At 46.1% G+C, this 16778-nt stretch overlaps 1 pseudogene; it reads left to right on the top strand.

Annotated features, from left to right (window-relative positions):
- The first annotated feature begins 14597 nt into the window (after nucleotides 1–14597).
- Nucleotides 14598–15768, top strand: LOC119315590 (annotated as a pseudogene).
- Nucleotides 15769–16778: the final 1010 nt, after the last annotated feature.

Below are 16778 nucleotides of genomic sequence, written 5' to 3'. Positions count from 1 at the left end.
GAAGAGAGCAGTTTTTTTTTTTTTTTTTTTTTGCGGGTGAAGATGGCACCCAATATATGTTCGGTTAATTTATTTTAGATGGGAGTGTGTTGGCCGTTGGATGAACAAATTCTTGCGTGGTCTGTGATGAGCTCCACTTTTCTGTTGCCCCCATGATACATACAACAGCTTGCCGCTGCCTGGTGCTGTAAAACTCTTATTTTACTCACTGCAATTGGGTACATTTCATCAGAAAACAGAGGTCGGAGGTACATGCTCCTGCTGTGGGGTGGATCGGGATGGTCCTAAGGAATCCGGATGGAAGCTTGATCTTTGCTGGTTATCGACACATCTTCTTTTGCAACGATGCCCTTGAAGTGGAACTACATGCAATTAGGGAGGGTCTAGCGCTAGCTTGACTTTCCTGTGGTAATTCAATCGGCTTATGGTCATTTAGTCACGGAGATTAAGCACCTCTTAGCTGGTAGAGAGTTTTTGGCTTATGGTCATTTAGTCACGGAGATTAAGCACCTCTTAGCTGGTAGAGAGTTTTTCCTATGAAAATTTCTAGAGATCAAAACAAAGTAGCAAATTGCCTCGCGAACCATGGGAGAGTAGAGTGTAGCATGGCTTGTTGGCTACAAAATTGCCCACCTTATATTGCTGAGCTTTTGCCAGCTGACTGTAATTCTGCATCTATCTAAGGAATAAAACTCTTTTTACCCTCACAAGAAAAAAATGAAACCAAAACTCCTTTCCTGACCCCGAGCTCAAATGCTCATTGATGAACAGGAAAATATAAAATAATGAAATCTATCAAGCATACAAAACATTTGTCAAAATTTACCACATAAAAATCCTATTTTTTATCTTACTGTTCATAAGGGAGCATTCAAACTAGAGAGCAGACACTCCGTGTAACAATGAAACAACTGTCTACTCTAGGCATGGCACAACACAATCCCCTCCTTTTACATTAAAAAAAAAACAGGCCCAACCTACCTAGCCTAGCTTAATGTGACACTGCCAATGGGCTACACCTGGCATCAAGTATTAACCTGCAAAAGGAAAATGGCAAATCCTAAATGGCGCTTAGAGCGCCCGTTAACAGGGCACGCAAACGCGCGAACCACCCCAGCCGCTCCTTTTGTGATAACGTACAGCTTCTTATCTCTTTTATTCTTTCCTTTTCTTTTAGTTTTCCTTTTTTGGTTTTGTTTCTTCTTTTTGTAATTTGATGCAAAAACTTCATCAGATTTTATGAACGTTTTTAAATTTGATGATTTTTTTTCAAAATTGATGAACGTTTTTCTAATTGGATGAACATATTCCCAAATCGGTGAACTTTTTCCAAATTTGATGATTGTTTTTCCCAAATTTGATGAACTATTTTTAAGTCGATGAACTTTTTTCAAAATCTGTGCACTTTTTTTTAAATTTGATGATTTTAAAGAAACCATGAACTTTTTTTGAAGTTTATGAACTTTTTTTCAAAACCAACGATCTTTTTTCAAAACCGTGAATTTTTTGTCAAATTTGATGAACTTTTTATAAATCGATGAATCATTTTTGAAGTTTGTGAACTTTTCTTTCAGAATTCGTGAACATTTTTAATTTATATATTTTTTAATTTTTTTCAAAAGTCAATGGTTGACAGATCAACCGCGATGGAGCAAATGAGGTGACGCGTGGGAGGAGCGTACGAGGCGATTTTTTTTTGAGAAACAAGCGAACGAGGCGATGTGCGGGAGGAGCGAACGAAGGCAACCTGGGCCGGCCCAGTACGCAGGCGCGTAGGTGCCAATACCTCGAACCGGCGCTGAATGCCCCCTAAAGGGCTCCCAAGAGAAAGGGCATCATGGACTGGACAACACCTTCGTTGCTTGCTTCATGAGTCTCGCACCTGGCAACCATCGTTCGCTCATCACCGGTGCCACCATGCTCAGACACTGGCTCTCTTCTCCCTTTGGTCCGGTAACGGCTCGGGGTTTTTCCAAATTAAAAAAATATTTATTTGTTTGTTTTTGCATCATCATGATATCATCAGCATTGCGTCGGCAACATGTTTTTTTTTGCGGTAAAACTTTCGATCTATTTTTATCTATCATGATAGTACAACAAACATTAAAAAAAATAAAAAATACATCTAGATTCACAGATCACCTAGCGACGACAATAAGCATTGAAGCGAACCGAAGGCCACTGTCGTCATCGCCTTTTCTGGCCAAAACTTGTTGCAGTAGACAGTCAGGAAGTAAACGTGCTAAAACCCATAGGACTAACGCACCAGAACAACAACCACCGCGATGAAGAGTAGCGTATATTGCAAGGATCCAACTTGAAGACACACGAACGTAGACGGAAGACTACAAGATATAAGCAAATCCACCAAAGACATATACACCGTAGACACACGTCCACATGTCCATCGATGATGCTAGACGCACCACCGGGATGGGACTAGGCGGGAAAAACCCTATTCCATCTTCAGGGAGCCACTGCCATCTCGCCTTCCTAAGCAGGACAAGAAAACCCTAAAATACTCGAAGAAACCTATGAAAACGGAGCCCTCTAGTAGGCAAGGCCCGGGATCCACTGTGCCTCCATGCTCCTAGGATCACAGGAGACGAGGCGGATCGGCGCCGGCGCCGATTCGAGGCTCGAAAAGCCCTAGCGGAGTGCCTTTGGGTCGTTGGAGTGAAGGGGTGCTTGTGGTCTGGGTCATTCAGATGTTTTGCTATACCTCTAGCTATATTATATTTCGTCGGAAGGTGAATAGTACCGCCTATCTCTTTGACCATCAGATCGGAGAGCACCTGAACACTTGCACATGCCCACCTGTTATCACTTGAATTTTTTTGGTAAATGGGAAATGCATGTTCTCAATTGAGTCGAAAGTTTGAGCGTGGTCTTCTTATAGTATATCGAGGTCACACGTCAAATTTCGTCCGATTTTGAGTATATTTGATACCCAAACAATCGAATATGTAGGCACTAGTAGCCGGTTAAATAATTAATTGGATTGCTTAAAAAACCCTGCAAACAAGGCTCTATTCGCTCTCTTTTGACCTAGCCCACCTAACCTAGCTACCACATCAAAACTTAGCCCAAAACAACCCACAAAACCTCCTACAACCATTGCCTATTTAAGCAGATGCTTCCTTGCCCTTTTTGGCAACAATTGTAGACAAATCCCATCAAACTCCTCCCCCCGCCGCCATTTGGCACACCCACATTGGGCGCGTTGCCGCCGCCAGAGCCGTTGTGACCATGCTTGGATCCGCCAATCCAGATCGTTCGTGGACGATCCAAAGGACACTAGCGCCACACACGTCGCCACCTCCCGCCTCTAGCCCGTACGAGCCCGCTCCCGGCCCTAGGAGCCGATCATGGCACAAGAGAAGAGCTCCCCAACAACAAAAATAAACTCGGATATGTCACAAATTCGTCGAGTTTCGCTGCTTAAAAACTCGTAGTGTCATGAGAAGTCGGGCCCACCAAGGACCAGGCGATGGAGACGTGACAACGGTCTAAGTTTTCCGGGTTTTGACTAAGAAAACTCTGCAATCTTTTTGCCTTTTTCTTTTTTTATGTTATGGAATTCCAGGGCCACCTGGATGTCGAGCTCCTACGAAAAAACTCGGCAAAGACCTGACAGGAGGGCCCATAGAGGATGTGGAAAACGACTATTATACGATTGGGCTTCTTTTGCCGAGATTCATAACTCAACAAAGGGTACACCCTTCGTCGCCGCCGCACACATATAATTGTGGGCGCGAGAGTGGACTCGGCAACCGCAAAAACCCTAACCCGAACCCGTCTCCCTGCTTCGCCGCACCGCCACACTGCCTCCTCTCATCCTTCCCCTCCCCCCGCCCCATTGCCATGGAGTCGGCAACAACCATGGGTGCCGTGGCCACGGGCGCCGCCACCATCATAGCCGGCCGCCCCGCTTTGCACCGGCACCAGCGTCCGCATCGTTAAGGAGGAGCGCACGAGGTGAGCTTCTTCATCACCTTTTTTTTTCTATTGATGAAATGCATGCATGTTTATTTGTTAAAATAAGTTAGAGATGGTGTTTGCTAGAGTCTAGCAACATTGTTAAAATAAGTAAGTTAGTAGCAAATGTTAGTTCTATATAGTTTGTTAATTGTTTGATAATTAGCTAGATATTTACAACTACTCCCTCTGTTCCGAATTACTTGTCTTGGATTTGTCTAGATACGGATGTATCTAGACTCATTTTAGTGCTAGATAACTCTGTATCTAGACAAATCTAAGACAAGTAATTCAGAACGGAGGGAGTACTAATTAGTGCTGCCCGTCTATGTCCTCGAAAGGGCCATGATGTGACGCCCGGATAATTAAGTAATGGTAATCCTCCGTTAATGGTGCCATGTCATCAAGTTTGACTAAGTCAAATTGCCCTTGATAAGGATCCAAGCCAAATTCAAATTCCAATTTCAAGTGAAAAATTTAAATTCAAAAATAAGAAAAACTAAAAAGTTCATGTGATGGAAAATAATCCATAGTTAATTAGGGAGGAGTAAAACTACGTCATGTTTTTGCTTATTTAAAAGTTGTCACCCAAAAACAGTGACTAAAACAACCACTTTGATCCATTTGCATTTGATCAAATATCTAATGATTTCAAATATTACCCCAACCATTTTATAGCAGTGCTAGATATCGCCTAGTATTTATTTTGGCCAATAGCACTTTTTGCAAAAGTCATTTAGTGCAGGAATTAAATGGAAAATAGAGAGGAAATAAACAAACAGAAAATAAAAAAAGGGAAAAGAGGAGGACCTATTCTACTGGGCCTTTGGCCCAACTAGCCAAATGGCCGGCCCAGCCCACCTCCCCTCTCCTTCTACCTGCTACAGAGAGACGGGGATTATGGCGCCCATCCGTCGGCCATGCCGTGCGTGGCGGCCATCCCACGCCTCCCCGATGACTACAAGGCAACCTCAAGCCCCTCCTCTCTCCCCCGGTCGAACCCTAGCTGCCACTTCTTCCTCCCTCGCGCCGTTGCTCGCTCCCCCACACACACCCGAAGCTATCGTCGCCGCATCATCATCACTGTCGCAGCCACCGTCGCCGCCTTCGCACGAGAGGACATCCAGGAGGTCCACGGCGGCCGGCTTCGTCCGTCCCGGGCATCAGCTCAAGCCGGGGCGGCTCGTACACTCGCCATCGCCGTCTTCTTCATCACGTACATTGCCGGCGGCCATCGTTGATTCCCACCATTCCGGTCCACATCCGGCCTCCCCGAGCTCGTCATCCGCACCGCGGTGAGCTCCTCTTACGATTCCCCCTCTTCTTCGGCTCGATCCGTTCCGTTTGCGGCCGTCCCGTGAGCTTCGTCCGCCATGGCAAAAGCTTAGGGTCCGCGTACGTGCACACTGCTGCTCCTCTGTTGCTGATGCGCGTTGCTGCTGCTTTCTACCTACTGCTGCTCGCGCCGCCCACCCCTGTGACCGCTCGAGCGTGCCCGCACATAGCCTTGCCACCGCTGCCGCCCGCCCGCGCCCGCCTCCGCTGCCTGCTGCTCGACCGACGCCGCGCCCATCGCTCTCGGCCGCTCCCGACCCTGCTTGCCGCCCCGCGCGCGCCTATGCGCCTGCCTGCGCTCTCACGCCCGCAACCACCCACAGTTGCTACTACTGCTGCGCTGCTCTTCCTGTTGCTACTCATGCGCTATGCCTCGGGAAGAAGAAGGGGAACTTCAAAAAGAACAACAAGCAAGTTGCTACTCAAGAGAAGAAACCCAAACCTGGACCTAAGCCTGAAACTGAGTGCTTCTACTGCAAGCAGACTGGTCACTGGAAGCGAAACTGCCCCAAGTATTTGGCGGATAAGAAGGATGACAAGGTGAACAAAGGTATATGTGATATACATGTTATTGATGTGTACCTTACTAATGCTCGCAGTAGCACCTGGGTATTTGATACTGGTTCTATTGCTAATATTTGCAACTCGAAACAGGGACTACGGATTAAGCGAAGATTGGCTAAGGACGAGGTGATGATGCGCGTGGGAAACGGTTCCAAAGTCGATGTGATCGCAGTCGGCACGCTACCTCTACATCTACCTTCGGAATTAATATTAGACTTAAATAATTGTTATTTGGTGCCAGCGTTAAGCATGAACATTATATCTGGATCTTGTTTGATGCGAGACGGTTATTCATTTAAATCTGAGAATAATGGTTGTTCTATTTATATGAGTAATATCTTTTATGATCATGCACCCTTAAAGAGTGGTCTATTTTTATTGAATCTCGATAGTAGTGACACACATATTCATAGTGTTGAAGCCAAAAAATGCAGAGTTGATAATGATAGTGTAACTTATTTGTGGCACTGCCGTTTAGGTCATATCGGTGTAAAGCACATGAAAAAACTCCATACTGATGGACTTTTGGAACCACTTGATTATGAATCACTTGGTACTTGCGAACCATGCCTCATGGGCAAGATGACTAAAACACCGTTCTTCGGTACTATGGAGAGAACAATAGATTTGTTGGAAATCATACATACAGATGTATGTGGTCCGATGAATATTGAGGCTCGTGGCGGATATCATTATTTTCTCACCTTCACAGATGACTTAAGCAGATATGGGTATATCTACTTAATGAAACACAAGTCTGAAACATTTGAAATGTTCAAAGAATTTCAGAGTGAAGTAGAAAATCATCGTAACAAGAAAATAAAATTCCTACGATCTGATCGTGGAGGAGAATATTTGAGTTACGAGTTTGGTGTACATTTGAAAAATTGTGGAATAGTTTCGCAACTCATGCCATCCGGAACACCACAACGTAATGGTGTGTCCGAACGTCGTAATCGTACTTTACTAGATATGGTGCGATCTATGATGTCTCTTACTGATTTACCGCTATCGTTTTGGGGATACGCTCTAGAGACGGCCGCATTCACGTTAAATAGGGCACCATCAAAATCCGTTGAGACGACGCCTTATGAACTGTGGTTTGGCAAGAAACCAAAGTTGTCGTTTCTGAAAGTTTGGGGCTGCGATGCTTATGTGAAAAAGATTCAACCTGATAAGCTCGAACCCAAACCAGAGAAATGTGTCTTCATAGCATATCCAAAGGAAACTATTGGATACACCTTCTATCACAGATCCGAAGGCAAGACTTTTGTTGCTAAATTCGGAAACTTTCTGGAGAAGGAGTTTCTCTCGAAAGAAGTGAGTGGGAGGAAAGTAGAACTTGACGAGGTAACTGTACCTGCTCCCTTATTGGAAAGTAGTGCATCACAGAAAACTATTTCAGTGACACCTACACCAGTTAGTGAGGAAGCTAATGATAATGATCATGAAACTTCAGAACAAGATACTACTGAACCTCGTAGATCAACCAGAGTAAGATCCGCGCCAGAGTGGTACGGTAATCCTGTTCTGGAAGTCATGCTACTAGATCATGATGAACCTACGAACTATGAAGAAGCGATAGTGAGCCCATATTCCGCAAAATGGCTTGAAGCCATGAAATCTGAGATGGGATCCATGTATGAGAACAAAGTATGGACTTTGGTTGACTTGCCCGATGATCGGCAAGCAATTGAGAATAAATGGATCTTCAAGAAGAAGACTGACGCTGACGGTAATATTACTGTCTACAAAGCTCGACTTGTCGCAAAAGGTTTTCGGCAAGTTTAAGGGATTGACTACGACGAGACCTTCTCACCCGTAGCGATGCTTAAGTCTGTCCGAATCATGTTAGCAATTGCCGCATTTTATGATTATGAAATTTGACAGATGGATGTCAAAACTGCATTCCTGAATGGATTTCTGGAAGAAGAGTTGTATATGATGCAACGAGAAGGTTTTGTCGATCCAAAGGGAGCTAACAAAGTGTGCAAGCTCCAGCGATCCATTTATGGACTGGTGCAAGCCTCTCGGAGTTGGAATAAACGTTTTGATAGTGTGATCAAAGCATTTGATTTTATACAGACTTTTGGAGAAGCCTGTATTTACAAGAAAGTGAGTGGGAGCTCTGTAGCATTTCTGATATTATATGTGGATGACATATTACTAATTGGAAATGATATAGAATTTCTGGATAGCATAAAGGGATACTTGAATAAGAGTTTTTCAATGAAAGACCTCGGTGAAGCTGCTTACATATTAGGCATTAAGATCTATAAAGATAGATCAAGACGCTTAATTGGACTTTCACAGAGCACATACCTTGACAAAGTTTTGAAGAAGTTCAAAATGGATCAAGCAAAGAAAGGGTTCTTGCCTGTGTTACAAGGTGTGAAATTGAGTAAGACTCAATGCCCGACCACTGCAGAAGATAGGGAGAAAATGAAAGATGTTCCCTATGCTTCAGCCATAGGCTCTATCATGTATGCAATGCTGTGTACCAGACCTGATGTGTGCCTTGCTATAAGTCTAGCAGGGAGGTACCAAAGTGATCCAGGAGTGGATCACTGGACAGCGGTCAAGAACATCCTGAAATACCTGAAAAGGACTAAGGATATGTTTCTCATATATGGAGGTGACAAAGAGCTCATCGTAAAAGGTTACGTTGATGCAAGCTTTGACACTGATCCGGATGATTCTAAATCGCAAACCGGATACGTGTTTACATTAAACGATGGAGCTGTCAGTTGGTGCAGTTCTAAACAAAGCATTGTAGCGGGATCTACATGTGAAGCGGAATACATAGCTGCTTCGGAAGCAGCAAATGAAGGAGTCTGGATGAAGGAGTTCATATCCGATCTAGGTGTCATACCTAGTGCATCGGGTCCAATGAAAATCTTTTGTAACAATACTGGTGCAATTGCCTTGGCAAAGGAATCCAGATTTCACAAGAGAACCAAGCACATCAAGAGACGCTTCAATTCCATCCGGGATCTAGTCCAGGTGGGAGAAGATTTGCAAGGTACATACGGATCTGAATGTTGCAGACCCATTGACTAAGCCTCTTCCACGAGCAAAACATGATCAGCACCAAGGCTCCATGGGTGTTAGAATCATTACTGTGTAATCTAGATTATTGACTCTAGTGCAAGTGGGAGACTGAAGGAAATATGCCCTAGAGGCAATAATAAAGTTATTATTTATTTCCTTATATCATGATAAATGTTTATTATTCATGCTAGAATTGTATTAACCGGAAACATAATACATGTGTGAATACATAGACAAACAGAGTGTCACTAGTATGCCTCTACTTGACTAGCTCGTTAATCAAAGATGGTTATGTTTCCTAACCATGAACAAGGAGTTGTTATTTGATTAACGGGATCACATCATTAGATGAATGATCTGATTGACATGACCCATTCCATTAGCTTAGCACCCGATCGTTTGGTATGTTGCTATTGCTTTCTTCATGACTTATACATGTTCCTATGACTATGAGATTATGCAACTCCCGTTTGCCGGAGGAACACTTTGTGTGCTACCAAACGTCACAACGTAAATGGGTGATTATAAAGGTGCTCTACAGGTGTCTCCAAAGGTACATGTTGGGTTGGCGTATTTCGAGATTAGGATTTGTCACTCTGATTGTCGGAGAGGTATCTCTGGGCCCTCTCGGTAATGCACATCACATAAGCCTTGCAAGCATTGCAACTAATGAGTTAGTTGCGAGATGATGTATTACGAAATGAGTAAAGAGACTTGCCGGTAACGAGATTGAACTAGGTATTGAGATACCGACGATCGAATCTCGGGCAAGTAACGTACCGATGACAAAGGGAACAATGTATGTTGTTATGCGGTCTGACCGATAAAGATCTTCGTAGAATATGTAGGAGCCAATATGAGCATCCAGGTTCCGCTATTGGTTATTGACCAGAGACGTGTCTCGGTCATGTCTACATTGTTCTCGAACCCGTAGGGTCCGCACGCTTAAGGTTTCGATGACAGTTATATTATGAGTTTATGAGTTTTGATGTACCGAAGTTAGTTCGGAGACCCGGATGTGATCACGGACATGACGAGGAGTCTCGAAATGGTCGAGACATAAAGATTGATATATTGGACGGCTATATTCGGACACCGGAAGTGTTCTAGGTGATTTCGGAGAAAACCGAAGAGCCGGAGGGTTACCGGAACCCCCCCGGGAGAAGTAATGGGCCATATGGGCCTTAGTGGAGAGAGAGAGAGAGGGGCAGCCAAAGGTGGGCCACGCGCCTCCTCCCCCTGGTCCGAATTGGACTAGGAGAGGGGGGGCGGCGCCCCCCTTTCCCTCTCCCTCCCCACTTCTTTCCCCCTCCTAGTAGGAGTCCTACTCCTACTAGGAGGAGGACTCCTCCTTGGCGCGCCATAGAGGGCCGGCCGGCCTCCTCCCCTTGATCCTTTATATACGGGGGCAGGGGGCACCCCTTGACACACAAGTTGATCCACGTGATCATATTCTTAGCCGTGTGCGGTGCCCCCTTCCACCATTGTCCTCGATAATATTGTAGCGGTGCTTAGGCGAAGCCCTGCGACGGTAGTGCATCAAGATCGTCACCACGCCGTCGTGCTGACGGAACTCTTCCCCGACACTTTGCTGGATCGGAGTCCGGGGATCGTCATCAAGCTGAACGTGTGCTAAAACTCGGAGGTGCCGTAGTTTCGGTGCTTGATCGGTCGGGTCGTGGAGACGTATGACTACATCAAACAAGTTAACGCTTCCGTTGTCGATCTACAAGGGTACGTAGATCACACTCTCCCCCTCTCGTTGCTATGCATCACCATGATCTTGCGTGTGCGTAGGAAAATTTTGAAATTACTATGTTCCCCAACATAGCATGTTACTGTTTTTCGTTAATCCTATTCCGATGCATAGTCTGTCCTTGCTACTACTGTTGTTACCTTTACCTGCAATCCTAAATGCTTAGTATAAATGTTAATATTTCATCAGTGGCCCTACATTCTTGTCCGTCTGCTATACTATACTATCGGGTCGTGATCAATTGGGAGGTGATCACGGGTATATACTTATATGCATAATATGTGATACATGTGGTGACTAAAGTCGGGTCGGCTCATAGAGTACCAGCAAGTGATTCCGATGTGAGGGGCTGAAGGGGCAGGTGGTTCCATCCAGGTAGTGGTGGGCCTGGGTGCTCGACGGCCTTCGACTGTTACTTTGTGGCGGAGCGACAAGGCAGGTTGAGACCACCTAGGAAAGAGGTGGGCCTGGCCCTGGTCAGCTTCCGCAGTTACTTCAAAATAACACGCTTAACGAGATCTTGGTATTTGATCTGAGTCTGGCCACTGGCCTATATGCACTAACCAACTACGCGGGAACAATTATGGGCACTCGACGTCGTGGTATCAGCCGAAGCCTTCTTGACGTGAGCGACTGAGCGGCGCGCGCCGGATTGGACTGGAACGCCTGCTCTTGTATTAGGGGGGCTAGGTCTGTTTCCGTCCGCATTTGCAACATGCAGGTGTGCAATGGGCGATGGGCCCAGACCCCTGCACCATAGGATTTAGACCGGCGTGCAGACCTCTCTGTTGTTCCTAGGTGGGGCCGCGACGTGTTTGATCTCTCGAGGCCGGGCATGACCAAGAAAAGTGTGTCTGGCCAAAGGGGATCGAGCGTGTTGGTTAATGTGGTGCACCCCTGTAGGAAAGTTTATCTATTCGAATAGCCGCGTCCCTCGGTACAAGGACGACCCGGAGTTGTACCTTGACCTTATGACAACTAGAACCGGATACTTAATAAAACACACCCTTTGAAGTGCCAGATACAACCCGGTGATCGCTCTCTAACAGGGCGACAAGGAGAGGATCGTCGGGTAGGATTATGCTATGTGATGGTACTTGGTGAACTTACCATCTATTCTGTTCTACATGCTGCAAGATGGAGGCTACCAGAAGCGTAGTCTTCGATAGGACTAGCTATCCCCCTCTTATTCTGGCATTCTGCAGTTCAGTCCACATATACTACCCTTTTCATTGATATCAATGCATATGTAGTGTAGATCCTTGTTTGCGAGTATTTTGGATGAGTACTCACGGTTGCTTTGCTACTTCTTTTTCCTCTTTCTCGGTTATTGCGATCATATGATGAAGTTCAGGAGCCAAAGGATCCCGAGGATGATTCTACGTGGAGTTCGGCTTCGAGGAGTAGTTAGGAGGTCCTAGGCAGGAGGCCTTGCCTTTTCGATCATTGCTACTTTTGTGCTAGCCTTCTTAAGACAAACTTGTTTAACTTATGTCTGTACTCAGATATTATTGCTTCCGCTGACTCTTGTGTATTCGAGCTTATGTATTCGAGCCCTCGAGGCCCCTGACTTGTAATATAAATCTTGTATTATTTTAGTTGGTGTCTAGAGTTGTGTTGTGATATCTTCCCGTGAGTCCTTGATCTTGATCGTACACAATTGCACGTATGATTAGTGTACGGTTAAATCAAAAGCGTCACACATGAAATGTCGACTCCTCTAGCGAAGTTGACACCCACAGTCTTGCTATAAGTGAGGGTTTGGGTGCGCTCACGTAGCCCTCCTGCCCCTACACTTACGATGACCCTAACTTTATCGAGGTCATGGAAGAGTCGAAGGACCCCTCGGAGACCGACTCAGAGTTGGAGTATCCCGAGGAGGAGGAGGAGGACAAGGACAATAGTGACAATGACAACCAGCCAACGGTCTACGGAAATCGTCCTTGCCTAGATGATGCCACGGAGATAGCATTCAACAAGGACCAGACGCCCGGTATTGCAGCCAGTCTTAATTTGAGAGTCCGTAAAATTTTGGCTCATGGTCTTACTTAACTTGCAAGAAATATAGATCTTTTTGTCCTAGCGAACATCCCTGAAGGATTAAAAGAGATTTTGTACTACAACCGTAACCAGTTGTTTTGATCGCTTTATTGATCATTTTGCTCAAACAAAAAAAAATTATCGAGAAAAGGAAGAAAAAAACATGAAAAAGAACCCTTCATTGCAATATTCCCAAAGGTAATTTTTTAGACATTGCCCCAGAGATGAAAGAAAATCGTGTATATACCTGGGCCGGCCTTAGCGTGCCGACCCGATAACCCGCGTGCCTGGCCCATGGCCCGGCTAGGGCCGTGCCTAGGCTGGCTAGCCAGGCAGGCGTGCCGGCCCGGCACGGCACGGCTCGCTAGGACACGTATACATACATGCATGTGCAACGGCACGAGCCCACGAACACACTGAGCCAGGAGGCGGGCATGCATGCGTGCAGTTGGGATGCAATAAAAAAAGTGACATGCATGCAGGTGCAATGGCACGAGCCGACGAACGCGTTCGCCACGACACTTGGCACGATGCGGGCATGCGCCACCCGGCAGATCCTATATGACGCCCGCGTGCGTCCGTTCGTCGCTGCTTGGCTGAAGCGAAGCGAGCGAACGAGGCGCACGGGCCGGCCCACTTTGAGCGAGACTTGGTTTTGGGAACCTTCTAGTAGGTTCCCTGAACCTTTTTTTTTGTAGTTTTTCCATTTTTTCCTGTTTCTTTTTTTACCTTTTGTTTCCTTTTCCTGTTTTTGCTTCTGTTTTTTTTACCTTTTGTTTCATTTTTCTGTTTCTGTTTCTGTTTCTTTTTCTTTCATTTTATGCTTTTTTTCGTTTTAATTTTATACTTTGTTTTAAGGAATTTGTTTGAATTTCAAAGTTTGTTCATGATTTCAAAAATTGTTCATGGATTTAAAATTTTGTTCACTTTTTAAAAATTGATTCACAATTTTAAAATTGTTTAACATATATGAAAAAATGTTCAATATGTATTTAATATTTGTTCAATACATTTAGCAAAATTGTTCAATGTGTAGTTAAAAATAGTTCAACTTATGTTACAAAAATGTTCAATGTGTGTTTAAAATTTGTGCATCATATATCACAAAAATTTACACTGTGTAGTTAAAAGTTGTTCGGCGTATTTTCACAAAAAAATCAATGTATATTTTAAGCGTATATCGCAAAATGTTCAATCAAGTTTTAGAATTTTGTTCGAGAAAACGATATTCATTTCTTGAAGGAATGATTAAAAGACAAATCTACCGCTGTACATAATACCTACTATTGAGTGCTGCAGTCAAACATACTGTCAGTAGCTAGTGTAGTGGCAAGTAAGTCTGCTGCGTATCGATGTGTCGCGGGTTCGACTCCCGAACGCTGCATTTTTTCGAGGCATTTCTCTTTTAGGTTCGCTCGTGGGAATGGACCGGCCCGTTTGCGCTAATCCTTCAGCGGAAGCCACTCGTTTTGACGCACGCGAGCGTCAACTAGGAGCACTCTGCCGGCACCCCTCGTGACGAGGCGCTCGGCTGCTCGCTCCTTCCCGTGCCACTCGGGCCGCCGTGCTAATCGGGCCAGTGTGCCGGCCCGTGAGGCTGTTGTGCCGTGCCTGGGCCGGAGAGGCGAGCACGCGCGCCGGCCCGGCACGGCCCGTGTATTTATACGTGCCTGGCCCGTGTAAGCCTAGCCGGGCCAGGCCGGCCCATTTGGCCAGGTATAATCGTGTGTACGAGTGACTCCATCCCAGCCCATTATCAGAGGAGCGAGTGACGCGTGGGGTCACCTTGTCATCTCCAAGGTCGAAGCAGACCAGACCACGCCAATCCTCTCGCTCTCGCACCAGGCCGCCGTCGTTCCATCGTCGCGGCGCCATGCTCAGGGTGCGTAGCCGCGTCCTCGCACATCTCCTCTCATGTCCAGCAACCTCCCATGCATCCCCCGTCCGTCGCCTCCTCGCCACCGCGGCGCCCGCCATCTCCCCAGGCTCTGGCTTCGCCGTGGAGGAGTACCTCATCTCCACCCGCGGCCTCACCCGACCCCAGGCCATCAAAGCCTCCGCCAAGCTCTCCCACCTCAAATCACCATCCAAGCCCGACAAAGTCCTCGCCTTCCTCGCCGGCCTCGGCCTCTTCGGCGCCGACGTCGCCGCCCTCGTCGCCAAGGACCCGCTGTTCCTCTGCGCCAAAGTGGAGAAAACCCTGGCACCCAACGTCGTCGCGCTCACCAACCTCGGACTCTCGCCTTCTGACATCGCGCGCCTCGTCTCGCTTTCCCATCACAGATTCCGGTGCAGATCCATCGTCTCTAGGCTGCACTACTACCTTACTCTCTTTGGGTCCTCTGACAACGTCCTCCGGGCACTCAAGAGGAACTTCTACCTTCTCACCTCTGACCTCGAGGGGGTGGTCAAGCCCAACCTGGCCTTGCCGCGGGAGTGCGGGCTAGGTGCTTGTGATATTTCCAAGCTATGCATCAGCCGACCAGTTCTGCTCAACACCAACCCGGAGCGCTTCCAGGGCATGGTGGCATGCGCCGAAAACATGGGTGTGCACTGTGGTTCTGGGATGTTCGGCCACGCGCTGCATGCTGTTGCATGTTTCAGCAAAGAGGAGATCGTAGCCAGAGTGGACTACTTGAAGAACATGTTCATGTGGACGGATGCTGAGGTGGCCATTGCTGTTTCTAAGGCTCCATTGATGCTGACGAGGTCCAAGGAGTCGATGCAGCGTAGCTCTGAGTTCCTAATCTCCGAGGTTGGCTTGGAACCGGCATACATTGCTCGTCGGCCGGCAGTGCTCACTTACAGCCTGGAGGGCCGGCTCAGGCCCCCGGTATTACGCTGTAAAGTTTCTCAAGGAAAATGGATTGCTCAACCACGACCGGGACTACTATTCTCCAGTTTTAGTGAGCAATAACGATTTCATGAAGAAGTACATATGCCCTCACAAGGAAGCTGCACCACACCTTGCTGAAGACTACGCAGCAGCTTGCAGAGGGGAAGTGCCTGCGAGATTCATATTTGCATTACCAAGACCGGTATGAAAATTGGTATGTTCATTATGTCATTCGGTCAAGAAGAAAGCATCGCACTACTATGACTTGCCCTTCCTCATATTGACACACATATTGGAACCAAGAGTGAGAGATCAGAGCATCCCTCAAGTGCTTTGAAGTATGAATGAGCAGTATTTCTGCACACTCTGTATCTTTATGTTCTGAAATGGTTGTTGCAGTTTTCAATGCAATCCTCAATCTATCTATCCATGAAAGAATGTTCTCATTTTGGCCATGAAGATGATATGAAGTCTCAAATTTTCCTTTGGATGGAAATTTTGGACTAATTTTTCTGTGTGAAACAATTTTGGATTTGTTGATGGTCAGTTGGCCACAAGGTGCTGATCACCAGGGCCGACCCTAATATTCTGGAGGCCCTTGTGCGAGCCCTGCAAAATGGGCCCAATGGCTAGAGTAGAGAAAAAATTTACTTCCACGCTTATATTATATGTTGTTATTTTCTCCTCCAAAAAATGTTGTTATCCTCTAACACTACGAGCATATAACTCCTCAGGAATCTCAGCAGTAGCATTTGTCGGAATTATGAACATCTAACTCTTCTCAGCAGTGACATTTGTTTAAATGAATTTATGCAGACTACCCTTTTTGAGGTTCAATTAACTGATCTACATTTTTTTCTCCTTACAACCGGATAAATGCCTTTTAGGCAACATTCTTGTAACAAAAAAAAAGAAAGAAAACACCTAATTTCTTGAGTCCTTGTTCAAGCAATGCTTCAAGCAATCAACATATCTCTTGCCAGGCAGCCTGCAAGAGTCGTACATAATGAGAGAAAGTTAATCATCACTTCACATAACAGAAATACATAGACAAGCGTCAAAGTATTTGCTGAAAAAATCACTTGAATGACTTACGTGCAGTCTAAAACTCAGAAACTCCATGGTTTGGGCCCTCGCCTCGCCATGGCCTTGACAACCACGGCCAGCTTCTCACCGGTCGCTGGAACACGCTGCGGCCTGCGCTACTCTCAATGCATT

This window comes from Triticum dicoccoides, chromosome 6A (genome assembly GCF_002162155.2).
Source record: "Triticum dicoccoides isolate Atlit2015 ecotype Zavitan chromosome 6A, WEW_v2.0, whole genome shotgun sequence".
In the NCBI taxonomy this organism is placed as follows: domain Eukaryota; kingdom Viridiplantae; phylum Streptophyta; class Magnoliopsida; order Poales; family Poaceae; genus Triticum; species Triticum dicoccoides.
This window is presented reverse-complemented; position numbering and strand designations above follow the sequence as displayed.